Source organism: Tursiops truncatus, chromosome 8 (assembly GCF_011762595.2).
Source record: "Tursiops truncatus isolate mTurTru1 chromosome 8, mTurTru1.mat.Y, whole genome shotgun sequence".
NCBI classification, from domain to species: domain Eukaryota; kingdom Metazoa; phylum Chordata; class Mammalia; order Artiodactyla; family Delphinidae; genus Tursiops; species Tursiops truncatus.
Window position 1 is genome coordinate 91,331,498 of NC_047041.1, and position 17,604 is coordinate 91,349,101.

General features: G+C 41.5%; 1 long non-coding RNA gene across 1 annotated transcript in view; it reads right to left on the minus strand.

Annotated features, from left to right (window-relative positions):
• The window catches only part of LOC141279277 (uncharacterized), a 490,124-nt gene that overhangs the window by 136,868 nt on the left and 335,652 nt on the right, over positions 1-17,604 (minus strand). Inside the window, exon 3 of the long non-coding RNA XR_012333249.1 lies at positions 7,045-7,154. This is a non-coding gene — a long non-coding RNA (uncharacterized lncRNA). The remainder of the gene's footprint in view (positions 1-7,044; positions 7,155-17,604) is intronic.

Here is a 17,604-nt window from a genome sequence, read left to right on the forward strand (position 1 = left end):
CCCAGGAAGAAATAGAAAATGTAAACAGACCAATTACAAGCACTGAAATTGAAACTGTGATTAAAAATCTTCCAAGAAAGAAAAGCCCAGGACCAGATGGCTTCACAGGTAAATTCTATCAAGCACTTAGAGAAGAGCTAACACCTATCCTTCTCAAACTCTTCCAAAATACAGCTGAAGGAGGAACACTCCCAACTCATTCTACAAGGCCACCATCACCTTGATACCAAAACCAGACAAAGATGTCACAAAACAAGAAAACTACAGGCCAATATCACTGATGAATATAGATGCAAACGTCCTCAACAAAATAATAGCAAACGGAATCCAACAGCACATTAAAAGGATTATACACCATGATCAAGTGGGTTTATCCCAGGAATGCAAGAATTCTTCAATATACACAAATCAATCAACGTAATACATTATATTAACAAACTGAAGAATAAAAACCATATGATCATCTCAACAGATGCAGAAAAAGCTTTTGACAAAATTCAACACCCATTTATGATAAAAACTCTCCAGAAAGTAGGCATAGAGGGAACTTACCTCAACATAATAAAGGCCATATATGACAAGCGCCATTTTCTCAATGGTGAAAAACTGAAACCATTCCCACTAAGATCAGGAACAAGACAAGGTTGCCCACTCTCACCACTATTATGCAACATAGTTTTAGAAGTTTGAGCCACAGAGAAGAAAAAGAAATAAAAGGAATCCAAATTGGAAAAGAAGAAGTTTGCAGATGACATGATACTATACATAGAGAATCCTAAAGATGCTACCAGAAAACTACTAGAGCTAATAAATGAATTTGGTAAAGTAGCAGGATACAAAATTAATGCACAGAAATCTCTTGCATTCCTATACACTAATGATGAAAAATCTGAAAGAGAAATTAAGGAAATACTCCCATTTACCACTGCAACAAAGAGAATAAAATACCTAGGAATAAACCTACCTAAGGAGACAAAAGGCCTGTTTGCATACAACTATAATATACCAATGAAAGAAATTAAAGATGCCAGAAACAGATGGAAAGATATACCATGTTCTTGGATTGGAAGAATCAACGTTGTGAAAATGACTACACTCCGCAAAGCTATCTACAGATTCAGTGCAATCCCTATCAAACTGCCAATGGCATTTTTGACAGAACTAGAACAAAAAATTTCACAATTTGTATGGAAACACAAAAGACCCTGAATAGCCAACACAATCTTGAGAAAGAAAAACAGAGCTGGAGGAATCAGGCTCCCTGACTTCAGACTATACTAGAAAGCTACAGTAATCAAGACAATATGGTACTGGCACAAAAACAGAAATATAAATCAATGGAACAGGATAGAAAGCCCAGAGATAAACCCATGCACATATGGTCGTCTTATCTTTGATAAAGGAGGCAAGAATATACAGTGGAGAAAAGACAGCTTCTTCAGTAAGTGGTGCTGGGAAAACTGGACAGCTACATGTAAAAGGATGAAATTAGAACACTCCTTAACACCATACACCCAAATAAACTCAAAATGGATTAAAGACCTAAATGTAACGCCAGACACTATAAAACTCTCAGAGGAACACAAAGCCAGAACATTCTATGACATAAATCACAGCAAGATCCTTTTGGACCCACCTCCTAGAGAAATGGAAATAAAAACAAAAATAAACAAATGGGACCTAATGAAATTAAAAGCTTTTGCACAGCAAAGGAAACCATAAATAAGACGAAGACAACTCTCAGAATGGGAGAAAATATTTGCAAACGAAGCAACTGACAAAGGATTAATCTCCAAAATATACAAGCAGCTCATGCAGCTCACTCAGGAAAACAAACAACCCAATCCAAAAATGGGCAGAAGACCGAAGTAGACATTTCTCCAAAGGAGACATACAGATTGCCAACAAACACATGAAAGGATGCTCAGCATCACTAATCATTAGAGAAATGCAAATCAAAACCACAATGAGGTATCACTTCACACCAGTCAGAATGGCCATCATCAAAAAAATCTACAAACAATAAATGCTGGAGAGGGTGTGGAGAAAAGGGAACCCTCTTGCACTGTTGGTGGGAATGTAAACTGATACAGCCACTATGGAGAACAGTATGGATATTCCTTAAAAAACTAAAAATAGAACTACTGTACGACCCAGCAATCCCACTACTGGGCATATATCCTAAGAAAACCATAATTCAAAGAGTCATGTACCACCATGTTCACTGCAGCACTATTTACAATAGCCAGGATATGGAAGCAACCTAAGTGTCCATCGACAGATGAATGGATAAAGAAGATGTGGCACATATATATAATGGAATATTACTCAGCCACAGAAGATATGAAATTGAGTTATTTGTAGTGAGGTGGATGGACCTAGAGTATGTCTCACAGAGCAAAGTAAGTCAGAAAGAGAAAAATAAATACCGTATGTTAACACATATACATGGCATCAAAAAAAAAATGGTTCTGAGGAACCTAGGGGAAGGACAGGAATAGAGACGCAGACGTAGAGAATGAACTTGACACGGGGAGGGGGAAAGGTATGATGGGACGAAGTGAGAGAGTGGCATGGACATATATACACTACCAAATGTAAAATACATAGCTAGTGGGAAGCAGTCACATAGCACAAGGAGATCAGCTCGGTGCTTTGTGACCACCTAGAGGGGTGGGATAGGGAGGGTGGGAGGGAGCCGCAGAAGTGTGGGAATATGCGGATATATGTATATGTATAGCTGATTCACTTTGTTATACAGCCGAAACTAATACAGCATTGTAAAGCAATTATACTCCAATAAAGATTATTTTAAAAAAGAAAAACAAAAGCAAGTGAGTGAGAAAAAGAAAAAGGAGAGACTTCTAGGTCTGCCTCTTGAGTAGAGAGATAGTCTATTCTGTCATTAACATCAGGTAATGGATGGATGAGAAGCACATCTCACCAATCAGCTAAAAAAAGAAACCTCCTCTCTTCTTACATGCAGTAGCAACTGAGATGAGGAAGACAAAATCTTTGGGTTTCCTTCTAATACTGTTTCCTCTTAAGAAGTGAAGCAGAAGCCCCTTGTGAGAAACGTGAGCAAGGAAGAAAAAGTGTTTCTCATATCTTACCATAGAAAACTAGGAATGCAATAAGAAAGCTGATGACCAAAGCAAACCATGTATTTGGCTACTGGAGTAGTAGTAATAGAGTACAGCTGCTGAATAATGTACTATGGGCTTTGGAACTATCCAAACCAGGACTAGAGTCTTTACCCTTCTCTTACCAGTTGTGAGACCTTGAAAAAGACTGTCACAGCATCTTACAAAAGTAGCTCAATGGATTTTACAAAATTTAGTCTGTTTATAATAGTCTGATGTATAACAGTCTCACATAAAATCACATGGGGATAGTTCAAATGGGACAGTCATTTATTTTCCATGGCAACTGACAAAAGTACAGAAAAATGTTATTGTGACTGAAGACTGGAGAGAAAAAGGTTGGATAGATTGATGAGAGGAGAGAGAGTAAAAGGGGGAGATTGCCAGGGTTAGAGAAAATAAAGATTGGTTTTAAACATTAGTTCAAAGTTGAGGATAAATGCTCCAGACTTTGGACAGTGATTTGTGATTGAGTTACTTCTCACGCAGACAATCCTATGTTAGATTACTCCCTGATGAGTAGCAGCAAGAATTGATTTAATATTATTACGTTTATTACTTATTCTACAAGCTTTTATTGGCTATACACTCAGTGCCAGGTACTAGGCTAAAGATACAGTCAATATAAGAGACGTGTCTCTAGCTTTCAAGCATCGAAATTAGAAGACATGACTAGCCCACAGAAAAGAAGCAGAAAATCATATTTTATGACATAGTTGGAGAGAGACAGAAAATAATGCAAGGGATTTAGAAGAGTCTTCTCCGCAGTGTGAATAATTCCTACACTTCAGAAAGTACTACAATTGCTTAACAGTGCCTATTAATTGTGATTATGTTTAAATCAAGGAAAAGTCATAGAAAGCTTGACTGTGTGTACACACACACACACACACACACACACACACACACACACACATATATGGTACATTCTCCAAATTGGCTCTAAGTAATAAAGCTGGGATTCTATTCCCCATAATTGGATATAATTATTTAAAGGAGTGAATAAACACAAAGAAGTTTACGGATAATGCTGAGCACAGACTAGTTATACTTCTACTGATAAAAAGTATCTATCATTTATTGAACACATTATATGCCAAGATCAGTACTAAGAGTTTTATACATAGTTTTGTATACTCTACCTCTCTATCTACTTACCTATCTATCTATATGTAATATCTTCCTTGTCTTACATTAAGTTTATTCCATCCAGACGCACATTCTCTAGATCTCTGGCTGGTCATAATTTCTGGGTAAAAGTATAAGCAGAGGGGGTCAGTGGGATGAACTCCAGCCTCAGTTACTGAAGTTGGTCCTGAGGTGGTAACTAATACTCATCATCTTCTACACCCCACAGAGATGCCCCTCACCTCTGCTGGTGGCTTGCCTGGATGGAAGACCCAGACCCTCACCCCTGAGGGATCTGAACACTTGTTTTATCATGCCCTGATCAGACCAGGGTTGCTATACTTGCCATTTACAGTTAAAACTTGGCATGGTAGTGCCAAAAATATGTCAAATATATTCTTGCCTGCTCCCATGACATAGCGGCAGCCTTACCTCCTCATGGTGATCAGGGTCAATTACCTCTTCCAGTGTAGTAACTCTGCTCTGTGCCTTCTTATCTATTGACATGGAAAGCCCAAATTGACCAGACAACAACTGTAACTTTAGCTGTAGTGAGACTCTTAATAGGTCTCCTGTTGGAAGCATCTCTTCACTAAAAATAAGTACTCTAGACCCATAGAGCCTGAAGTTGTAGGAATGGGAAAAACAAATTCCCCCAGTGGGTCACTGGGAGTGATAATAAATAGGACATTCCTTCTTCCATTTCTTGGTTCCTACACTCAATATTCTACCTCTTGTGGACACCCCCGTACAGCGGCTGTTGGTTTGAGGAGATCTATTACATGCTGAAGGATACTGCAACATCCTCACAGGATGCTCTCTCCCAGCTGGCACCACAGCTGTACCTTCAAGTGGCCGTTCCACTGCTCTATGAAGCCAATAGTTTCTAGAAGGTGTGTCATAAAACAGGTCCAGTGGGTCTGGATCCATGGTCATATGCCCAATGTCATACCTTCATTGCTATAAAGTGGGTCCCTTAGTTCAAGAAGAAGTTATACAGAATCCATGTTGGAAGTGCTCTCAGTGATGCTGACTGAGCCCTGTAGCCAGAAAAGGAAAACCATCCCTGGAATACATGTCAGTCCAAACCTGGGTGAATTGCTACCTTTTCCAGAACGGTAAGTGGTCTTTTTACAACTTTACACCAACTGTATGGTCTCCTCCAGAGAAGGTACATTATTGAAGACTCAGTGTTGGTCTCTGTTCCTGGAAAGTTGACATTCAGCAATGGCGGTAACTAGGTGAGCCTTGGTAAGAGGAAGCCCAGGCTATCACCCGTGCATAGTCTCCATCACTGTAATGGTGGCTTCTTCTTTCATTAGTCCATTGTTCAATCAAGGGGTGACTGAGGACAAAGACTGGCTAACATCTACTGGCCAAGTCATCCTATATACTCAATTCTAGGTGCTTCTGCAATACATAGCCTGTGGTAAGTATTTATTATGTGATATAAAAATCTTCATACTTTGTATCTGTTCCCTCAATAAGTCCTTCAACATGACTCTCCCCCAGACCTCCCTGTCATAGATCTTCCAATCTTGCTCCTTTCAGGCTCCTAACCAACCAGTAAAGCAATTCATCACTGCACCTGTGTTTGTGTAACTCAAGCCACTTAGTTTTCCATACAGAATAGATGACCAAGAAAACCCATTAAAGCTCCTCCACTCTTCCCACCAGGAGGATTTCCACTCACCACCGTTTTAGAGGGCCACTCATGAGTAGGGCTGTCCTGAAACCACACTCTATTTTTGGTTTGTACCAGTATATTAGAGCTGCTTTCTGCATAGACCAAGCAGAGTTTGTTTGTTCTCTCTCCTTATCAGTCCATCATAAGGAACTCACCATAAGGCCACAGGTGTGAACTGAGGGAACATCATCAGTGCAATAATAGTGAGTGACATGGGAGTCAGGGCCACTTGTTCACGTGGCTACTCTGTGACCTCTGAACCTAATTGGAGAATTCCTATACCATCTTGCAACGGATTGCTGCTGGGTCCACTAAACCGTAGACTTGGTGGGTGTAACAGCATGTAGTTCATAATGAACACTGCTGGCTGCACGCTCTCTTGATGCCCCATGGTCACATGACCAGTGCCTACCAGGGCCCAGTATCTTTCTAGAGGCTACTTTTTGAATAATGTATAGTTCTTTTCTGCAGATGGTGTGGCCTTTCCCCAGAATCTTAGAGGTCTGTGCTGTGACTCTCCTGCCGGGGCTTGGCAGAGACACCACATGGCACCTCTGCTCAGTACAAATACCTCTAGCAACATGGGATCAGCCGAGTCATGTAGTTCAAGTGACAAAGCAATGGCCTGCACCTGCTGCAGAGGATTTTCTTTCTCTGAACGTCACTCAAAATAAGGAGCCTTTGACATCACCCAGTAACTGGATGAAAGCAGTATTCACATTTACAGAACATGCTCTTCTAAAACCTAAAGAATTCTAGTCATCAGCTCAGACTGCCCTCCGTGTTTCAGGAGATTATATCTCTTTAAAAGTGGCCAAGGAGGCCCTCTGAATTTCACACTCTGCTTCAAATTGGTGATTAATAGATAAAAACTTGTAATTTTCTCTCTTCAATGCATTAAATGCTGCTTTGCACTGGCACCCAATTCGAAAAGCCCTATAATTATTATTCCGATAAAATTCCAGTGAGATTGCAAAAGCTAATATGTCCCCTCCACCTGTTTCCTGTCCCAGTTCCTCACAGGTAAAAACCTAAGCAATTTCACTGCTGCAACACTATGCCAGGAATCATTAATACTTCACCTACCACCAGTAATGGGGTCCTCATTGGCATTCAGTCAGGAGATGATCCCACTTCAGAATCCCATTCTTTACATCCAGCTTTCTCGGATCACTCCTGGTCTTCTGGCAGATTCCCTAAAAACAGAGTCTGAGATGGGATTTTTGTGCAAGTGCTTTATTGAGAGAATGTTCTCAAAAGAAAATTGTAAAAAGATAAGAAAGCAGGATAGAGCAGAGCAAAAATCTAAGCAAAGTTGTGATTTTGATGAAATCTATCGTTAGATTGATCTCTTAGAGAGCTCTAGAGTATATGCAGACCTACAAGTTGTCCCATTTTAAGGAAAGTGGTCAGACTTTTGAACCCCCATATTTGTCAGGCATTGGCAAAGGACCACCCCAGGAGGGTGGGCACAATCTCCCAAACATTTCTGTGTGAAGAGCCTCATGTCAGCCAAGGAAAATTCTTAGGAGATGAATATAGGTGTGGGTGTGGGATGGGTGCACCACTGTAGTAAAGGATATCTGGATGGGCCACCAAAAGAGGTTACTGCAGAAAACATGAGTTCCAAGATACCTATCACAGTACTCTACCCAGGAGTCAAGTAATCAACTATCCTGCTGGCTACCTGCCTGGACTGCCACATGTGACCTTCACCATCTTCCCAAACATCAGCCACTGTCTGTTGTTGAGTACTGCCTGGTGTCAACATCTTTAGCACCTGCCGCAGAGAACGTGTCTCATCAGCCAGTATGGTGTACAAATGTGAGTCATGGGAGGTAACAGAAGTTATTTTACTTTGTAACCCTTTCCCTTCTAAATGTGCTCAGTGGGGAGAACTTTCCAACTAAGTGCAAACTCAGGTGAACCCTATGATTTTCCTCACTCTTCTTAGGCAGACTAGAAATTAAAATACCCAACCCAACAGTCAAAATTACAAACTTGCTATAAAGTTCAAGACTCTCCTCTTCCTTTGTTTGGCTCCCTACATTTGAGGAAAATGAAAGTGTGGTTGGTTTCTCTTCCCAGGTTGGTGCTGAGGATGGAAGAGAAGTTAAGAAGGTAAGGCAGGAGCATTCTTACTTGGCTGGTACTATTATGGGTTACTTTGTATTCACTGGGCTGAGTGTATAGAAGAGCTGACTCTTTCTCTGGGAGGTACTTTCATGGGTTTTTCAAAAACACATCATTCACCACTGAAATGCTCTTATCTGCAATTTTCTTGATCTTGACAAATAAACCTCACTTCAGTTAGTCACTTACTCCTTTGTCAGTCCCTAGGAAGCTGGTGATAATGTCAGTTCCTGTTGCCTGAAGAATGTTCAGCCTTCTAGATAGCTCTAATGTGAACCAAATTCCAGCTCTCTCTCCTGCATTTGGCCCAGGGGAAACACTCCCTCACTGTTTCCCCCAAACGCTGGGAATGTAAGATATCCCTTTGCTACAATAAACTCCTTTGCTCCACCCCAAACCAGGCAGTTGATCAGGCTCTTGCCATTTAAATTTCTCAAGCAGATTTTAGAAACAGGCCTCTCTGTCCTCCAGACCACAGAGGACACCTATTAAGTATTGATCATTGAAGCCAGTCATTAGGTTTGAGATACAAGGCAGGGACGTTCTGCATCTCAGTTGGGTTGAGTGATGAGATTCACAGCACACCAAAAGCTTTCTCCAGAATTCCTCTTTACAAAGCTTAGCTCCCCTTTCACTTTTTCTGACTTGTTTTATAAATTCTAATGTGGGTAAATGGTCCAAGAGTTTTATAATTAGTTTTGGTTAAATCTTTTAAAAGTACACCTGTAATTTGCACTTCACTTTGAATATGGTGTCCTCTGTATCTCAGCATTTGTGTAACACTTTTAGTTTAACATATTGTCACATCCAGATTTTAGTTCCAGGTCTGACCTCTTCAGCTCTCTCTCAAAACTGATATTCTAAAATCATGCCCTTTCCTCAGTTCTCTACATAACTTTTTCATCCAATCATTTCACCTCTCTTAAACCCAGTTCTAAGTAGACTTATTAAATAACTAGCTATATTCAGAAAATAATGTATTTGCCCACATTGAGACCAGAGTGACCTAAGATCAATTCCAGGCTCTGTCAAGTTATGTGGTCTTAGGTAAGCTACTTAGCCTCATTGACCCTCATCTGTAAAACACCTGCCTTAGAGAATTATTGTGATGATTAAATGATATAATAGTTATAAAATACAGGTACATAGTAGAAGCTCAACAGATATTAGGGTCCTTTCTTAACTTTACCCACAATTTTCCTTCAGGTTGTTTTTGCCATGTAGATTCCAGTCAAATCCTAGTATCTTTTTCCTTGCCATCTGCCACACAGCAATTGGAAACCAATAACCTATTTTCAAGAGTGATGTCACCAAGACAGGGGGGTAGGAGACGCCAGCTTCCATACCCCCACAAAGATCAACCATATGACAGCTATCTACAAACACAACCAGCTCTGAGAGAGCTCAGGATCCCATTTAATAAACTTCTGCAACACAGTGGAACAAAAAGCCTTAGCATAACTGCACAAAAACTGAAGAAAGAACAGCTTCATTTTACCTGCATCACCTCATCCCCCAGGCTGGCACTGCTCAGTGCCAAGAGGAAACTCCCCAGCTAGAAAGAGCTCCCCTCATGGGAAAGGGAGAAAGGGGTATGAGACTAGCTTCCTTGGCCTTTTGGGGCACTGCACAAGAACCCACTTTAGTTTCAACCCACCCAGAGATCAGCAAAGCTGAGATGTATAGAGATGGTTAGGAAACAGGGCAAGAGCAACCAGTATCAGCCACAGAGTGGGAGCAATCACAGTTCCCAGTGACTTATCAGGAAAAAAAGAGAGAGGACTCAAATAAATAAAATTACAAATGAAAGAGAAGATGTTGAAACTGATACCAAAGAAATACAAAGGTTTATAACAGACTACCATGAGCAATGATACCTCCCCAAAATTGTGCAACCTAGAGGAAATGGATGAATTCCTAGAAACATACAACCTATCAAGACTGAATCATGAAGAAACAGAAAATCTGAAGAGACCAATTAAAGTAAGGAGATCGAATCAGTAATCAAAAACCTCCCAACAAAGAAAAGCCCAGGACCATATGGTTTCACTGGTGAATTATACCAAACATTTAAAGAAGAATTAATGCCAATCCTTCTCAAACTCTTCCCAAAAAATTAAAGAGGAGGAGGAAACACTTCCAAACATATTTATGAGGGCAGCATTACCCTGATACCAAAGCCAGATAAGGATACTACAAGAAACAAAACTACAGGTCAATATCCCTGATGAATACAGATGCAAAAATCCTCAACAAAATATTAGCAAACCAAATTCAACAGCACATTAAAAGGATCATTCACCATGATCAAGTGGGATTTTGCCAAAGCAATCTTTTGAAAGAACAAAGCTGTAGGCACCACATTTTCTGATTTCAAACTACATTACAAAGCTATAGTAATAAAAACTATATTACTATATTATGCCAGTATGGTACTGGCATAAAACCATACATATAGACCAATAGAATAAAATTGAGAGCACAGAAATAAACCCACACATATATAGTCAACTAATGTTTGACAAAGGAGTCATGAACACTCAGTTGGGAAAGAACTGATCCTCTAATAAATGATGTTGGAAAAATTGAATACTCGCATGGAAAAGAATGAAATTGGATCCCTAGCTTACACCTACACACAAAAATTAAGCAGAAATGGATTAAACAATAAATGTAAGACCTGAAACCTTTAAACTACTGGAAGAAAATGTAAGGGGAAAAGCTCCTTGACATCAGTCTTGGCAACGATTTTTTTGGATATGACACCAAGAGCACAAGTAACAAAAGCAAAAACAAACAAGTGGGAATATATCAAATTTAAAAATTTGTACACTAAAAAAAAAAAAAAAAAAAACAAACAAACAGTCAACAAAATGTAAAGGTAACCTATGGAATGAGAGAAAACATTTCCAAACCATATATCTAACAAGAGGTTAATATCCAAAATATATAAGGAACTCATAAAACTCAACAGCAAAACACACACACACAATAATCTAATTTACAAAATAAGCAAACAAGCTGAATAGACATTTTCCAAAGAAGTCATACAAATAGCCAACAAGCACATGAAAAAATGTTCAACATCACTAATCATCAGGGAAATACAAGTCAAAACCACAATGAGAAATCACCTCCCATCTGTTAGAACAGCTACGGCTGAAGACAAAAGATAAAAAAATGTTGGAGAGGCCATGGAGAAAAGGGAATCCTTGTGCACTGTTAGTAGAAATGTAACTTGGCATAGCCACTATGGAAAACAGTATGGAAGTTCCTCAAAAAATTAAAAATAGAAATACCATATGATCCAGCAATCCCACTGCTGGGTATATGTCCAAAGAAGACCTCAATGAGGTATCTGCACTCTCATGTTTATTGCAGCATTATTAACAATAGCCAAGAAATGGAAACTAAGTGTCCATCAATGGATGAATGGATATTGCAAATGTCGTATATATACAATGGAAAATTACTCAGCCATGAAAAAGTAGGAAATCCTGCCACCTGGCACAACATGGATGGACCTTGAGGACATCATGCTTAGTGAAATTATTCAGACAAAGACAAATACCGTATGATCTCACATACGTGTGGAATCTAAAAGAGCCAAACTCATAAAAACAGAGAGTAAAATGGTGGTTGCCAGGGCCTGAGAAGTGGGGAAAATAAGGAAATATTGATTAAAGGGTATAAACTTCCAGTTATAAGAGGAATGAATAAGTTTTGGGGATGTAATGTACAGCATGGTGACTATACATAACAATACTATATCGTATACTTCAAAGTTGCTATGAGAGTAGATACTAAATGTTCTCACCACCACCACCACCACAACAACAAAGGTAACTGAGAGATGAATGATGCACAAATGATCTTGCTGTTGTAAACATTCCACAATACATATGTGTATCAAATCATCACACTCTACACCCTAAACTTGCACATTATATGTTAATTATATCTTAATAAAGCAGGAAGAAAAAAAAACTATCATATTTTCAAGGACAGAGTGATATCCCTAGGGTTTGACATGCAAAAAACTCTGAATCTAGGGTGAATGAATGATTCAGGGTTACTAAAACAGCTACATAATTTGTAGGGCTTAGTGTGAACTGAAAATGTGGGGCTCTTTGTTCAAATATCATGAAGAATTATAAGATGTCAACAGAGGAGTATGAAACCAAGCACAGGACCCTTAGTGGCAGGCCCTGTAAAGCCAGCCTTTCACAGAGGTCTGAACTCTGTGATTGGACCCTGGCCTCCTCTTTCTGCTCTCTGCTGTACTAGAAAAACTTACACAGACAAGTGAAATAGACTTGTTCCAACTTCAAGCTAATTAAAGCTGATCAGGCAAAACCTTAATGAGCAAGACAATGACCCTTCCCTACCCTCTTTTGTAAATAGAGGGAGTTTTACATGTTTACCTGCCATATTCAGCTGACAGGCAGTGTCAAGAGGCAATTTCTTTCAATTTCTTTGCATACCTTGTTACTGTTTAAATGTCTCTATCAATTCCAGGCAGCTTACTGCTAAAGCAAGTTGAGGTCTAAGCAAGAAAGAGGAAGGGAGGGAGGGAGAAAGGAAGGGAGGAGGGAGAAAGAAAAGAAGGAAGGAAGGAAGAAAGAAAGAGGTAGGAAGGAAGGAAGAAAAGAAAAGAAAGAAAGAGAGGGAAGGAGGGAGGAAGGAAAGAAGGAAGGAAGAAAGGAAGAAAGGAAGGGAAAGAGAGGGAGGAAGGGAAGAAGGGAGGAAGGGGAAAAGAAAAGAAGGAAAGGAAGAAAGAAAGGGAGGAGAAAGAAAGAGAGACGGAGGAAGGAGGCAGACAGCTGTAGGTCTCACCAAAACACAAGCTGGGGTCCCTAAAAGATTCATGTTCTATCTATAGAAGAAACTCCTGACTTTCATTAGCTAGGTTTCAAAACATTAGAAAACTCCTAGATCCTTCCAACTTGGCCACTGCCCATAGATCACGTGACATCAGTTAATGATGATTCATAGTTTATTCTCTCTGTATTATAAAGGCAAGAGGTAAGGGAAGATGGCGGAAGAGTAAGACGCGGAGATCGCCTTCCTCTCCACAGATACACCAGAAATACATCTACACGTGGAACAACTCCTGCAGAACACCTACTGAAGGCTGGCAGAAGACCTCAGACCTCCCAAAAGGCAAGAAACTCCCCACGTACCTGGGTAGGGCAAAAGGAAAAAAGAATAAACAGAGACAAAAGAATAGGGACGGCACCTGCACCAGTGGGAGGGAGCTGTGAAGGAGGAAAAGTTTCCACACACTAGGAAGCCCCTTCGCGGGCGGAGACTGCGGGAGGCGGAGGGGGGAGCTTCGAAGCCGCGGAGGAGTGCACAGCAACGGGTGCGGAGGGCAAAGCGGGGAGATTCCCGCACAGAGGATCGGTGCCGACCGGCACTCACCAGCCCGAGAGGCTTGTCTGCTCACCCGCCGGGACGGGCGGGGCTGCGAGCTGAGGCTCTGAGGCTAGGGTTTCGGTTTCGGACGGAGCGCAGGGAGAGGACTGGGGTTGGCGGCTTGAACATAGCCTGAAGGGGTTAGTGCACCACAGCTAGCCGGGAGGGAGTACGGGGAAAAGTCTGCACCTGCCGAAGAGGCAAGAGACTTTTTCTTCCCTCTTTGTTTCCTGGTGCGTGAGGAGAGGGGTTTAAGAACGCTGCTTAAAGGAACTCCAGAGACGGGCGCGAGCCGCGGCTAAAAGCGCGAACCCCAGAGACGGGCGCGAGCCGCGGCTGAAAGCGCGGACCCCAGAGACGGGCGCGAGCCGCGGCTGAAAGCGCGGACCCCAGAGACGGGCGCGAGCCGCGGCTGAAAGCGCGGACCCCAGAGACGGGCGCGAGCCGCGGCTGAGGGCGCGGACCCCAGAGACGGGCGCGAGCCGCGGCTGAGGGCGCTGACTCCAGAGACGGGCGCAAGCCGCGGCTGGAGGCGCGGACCCCAAGGCGGGCGGGAGACGTTGGGGCTGCTGCTGCCGCCACCAAGGGGCCTGTGTGCGAGCGCAGGTCGCTCTCCACTCCCCTCTTCCGCGGAGCCTGTGCAGCCCGCCACTGCCGGGTTCCCGGGATCCGGGGACGACTTCCCTGGGAGAGCGCACGGCGGGCCTCGGGCTGGTGCAGAGTCACGCCGGACTTTGCCGCCGCAGGCCCGCCCCGCATTCCGTGCCCCTCCCTCCCCGCCGCCGGCCTCCGTACGCCAGAACCCCCGAATCAGCGGCTCCTTTAACCCCGTCCTGTCTGAGCAAAAAACAGACGCCCTCCAGCGACCTACACGCAGAGGCAGGGCCAAATCCAAAGCTGAGCCCCTGTGAGCTGTGAGAACAAAGAAGAGAAAGGGAAATCTCTCCCAGCAGCCTCAGAAGCAGCGGATTAAAGCTCCACAATCAACTTGATGTACCCTGCATCTGTGGAATACATGAATAGACAGCCAATCATCCCAAATTAAGGAGGTGGACTTTGGGAGCAAGATCTATGATTTTTCTCCCTATTCCTCTTTTTGTGAATGTGTATGTGTATGCTTCTGTGTGAGATCTTGTCTGTATAGTCTTGCTTCCACCATTTGTCCTAGGTTCTATCCGTCCATGGTTTTTTCTTAAAATTTTTTTTCTTAATAATCAATTTTAATTTTAAGAACGTTATTATACTTTACCTTCGTCCTTTCTTTCTTTCTTTCTTTCCTTCCCTCCTTCCCTCCTTTAGACAACGAATCATCCCAAATTGAGGAGGTGGTCTCTGACAGCAAGATTTATGATTTTTCCCCCTTTACCTCTTTTTGTGAGGGTGTATGTGTACGCTTCTGTGTAAGACTTTGTCTGTATAGCTTTGCTTCCAACATTTGTCCTAAGGTTCTATCCGTCCCTTTTTTTTTTTTCTAATTAAGAATTTTTTAATTCAATAACTTTATTATACTCTATTTTATTTTTACTGTATCTTCTTTCTGTTTTCCCTTCTTTCCCTCCTTCCTTCCTTCCTCCCTCCCTCCTTTCGTTCCTTCTTGCCTTCTTTCCTTCCTTGCTTCTTTCTTTCTTCCTTCCTTCCTTCCTTCCTTCCCTCCTTTAGACAACGAATCATCCCAAATTGAGGAGGTGGTCTCTGACAGCAAGATTTATGATTTTTCCCCCTTTACCTCTTTTTGTGAGGGTGTATGTGTACGCTTCTGTGTAAGACTTTGTCTGTACAGCTTTGCTTCCAACATTTGTCCTAAGGTTCTATCCGTCCTTTTTTTTTTTTCTAATTAAGAATTTTTTAATTCAATAACTTTATTATACTTTATTTTATTTTTACTGTATCTTCTTTCTTTTTGTTTTTCCTTCTTTCCCTCCTTCCTTCCTCCCTCCCTCCCTCCCTCCTTTCATTCCTTCTTGCCTTCTTTCCTTCTTTGCTTCTTTCTTTCTTTCTTCCTTCCTTCCTTCCTTCCCTCCTTCCTTCCCTCCTTTCCTTCTTTCTTTCCTCATACGTCTACTAATTCCCTCTACTTTTTCTCCCTTTTATTCTGAGCCGTGTGGATGAAAGGCTCTTGGTGCTCCAGCCAGGAGGCAGGGCTCTGCCTCTGAGGTAGGAGAGCCAACTTCAAGACACTGGTTCACAAGAGACCTCCCAGCTCCAGATAATATCAAACGGCGAAAATCTCCCAGAGACCTCCATCTTAACACCAGCACCCAGCTTCACTCAACGACCAGCAAGCCACAGTGCTGGACAACCTGTGCCAAACAACTAGCAAAACAGGAACACAACCCCACCCATTAGCAGAGAGGCTGCCTAAAATCATAATAAGGCCACAGACACCCCAAAACACACCACCAGACGTGGACCTGCCCACTAGAGAGACAAGATCCAGCCTCTTCCACCACAACACAGGCACTAGTCCCCTCCACCAGGAAGCCTACACAACCCACTGAACCAACCTTAGCCACTGGAGACAGACATCAAAAACAGGAGGAACTACGAACCTGCAGCCTGCAAAAAGGAGACCCCAAACACAGTAAGATAAGCAAAATGAGAAAACAGAAAAACACACAGCAGATAAAGGAGCAAGATAAAATGCACCAGACCTAACAAATGAAGAGGAAATAGGCAGTCTACCTGAAAAAGAATTCAGAATAATGATAGTAAGGTTGATCCGAAATCTTGGAGATAGAATGGACAATAGAATGGACAAAATGCAAGAATCAGTTAACAAGGACCTAGAAGAACTAAAGATGAAACAAGCAACGATGAACAACACAATAAATGGAATTAAAAATACTCTAGATGGGATCAATAGCAGAATAACTGAGGCAGAAGAACGGATAAGTGACCTGGAAGATAAAATAGTGGAAATAACTACTGCAGAGCAGAATAAAGAAAAAAGAATGAAAAGAACTGAGGACAGTCTCAGAGACCTCTGGGACAACATTAAACGCACCAACATTCGAATTATAGGGGTTCCAGAAGAAGAAGAGAAAAAGAAAGGGACTGAGAAAATATTTGAAGAGATTATAGTTGAAAACTTCCCTAATATGGGAAAGGAAATAGTTAATCAAGTCCAGGAAGCACAGAGAGTCCCATACAGGATAAATACAAGGAGAAATACGCCAAGACACATATTAATCAAACTGTCAAAAATTAAATACAAAGAAAGCATATTAAAAGCAGCAAGGGAAAAACAACAAATAACACATAAGGGAATCCCCATAAGGTTAACAGCTGATCTTTCAGCAGAAACCCTACAAGCCAGAAGGGAGTGGCAGGACATACTGAAAGTGATGAAGGAGAAAAACCTGCAACCAAGACTACTCTACCCAGCAAGGATCTCATTCAGATTTGATGGAGAAATTAAAACCTTTACAGACAAGCAAAAGCTGAGAGAGTTCAGCACCACCAAACCAGCTTTACAACAAATGCTAAAGGATCTTCTCTAGGCAAGAAACACAAGAGAAGGAAAAGACCTATAATAACGAACCCAAAACAATATGGAAAATGGGAATAGGAACATACATATCGATAATCACCTTAAATGTAAATGGACTAAATGCTCCCACCAAAAGACACAGATTAGCTGAATGGATACAAAAACAAGACCCTTACATATGCTGTCTACAAGAGACCCACTTCAGACCTAGAGACACATACAGACTAAAAGTAAGGGGATGGAAAAAGATATTCCATGCAAATGGAAACCAAAAGAAAGCTGGAGTAGCAATTCTCATATCAGACAAAATAGACTTTAAAATAAGGACTATTAAAAGAGACAAAGAAGGACACTACATAATGATCAAGGGATCGATCCAAGAAGAAGATATAACAATTGTAAATATTTATGCACCCAACATAGGAGCACCTCAATACATAAGGCAAATACTAACAGCCATAAAAGGGGAAATAGACAGTAACACATTCATAGTAGGGGACTTAAACACCCCACTTTCACCCATGGACAGATCATCCAAAATGAAAATAAATAAGGAAACACAAGCTTTAAATGATACATTAAACAAGATGGACTTAATTGATATT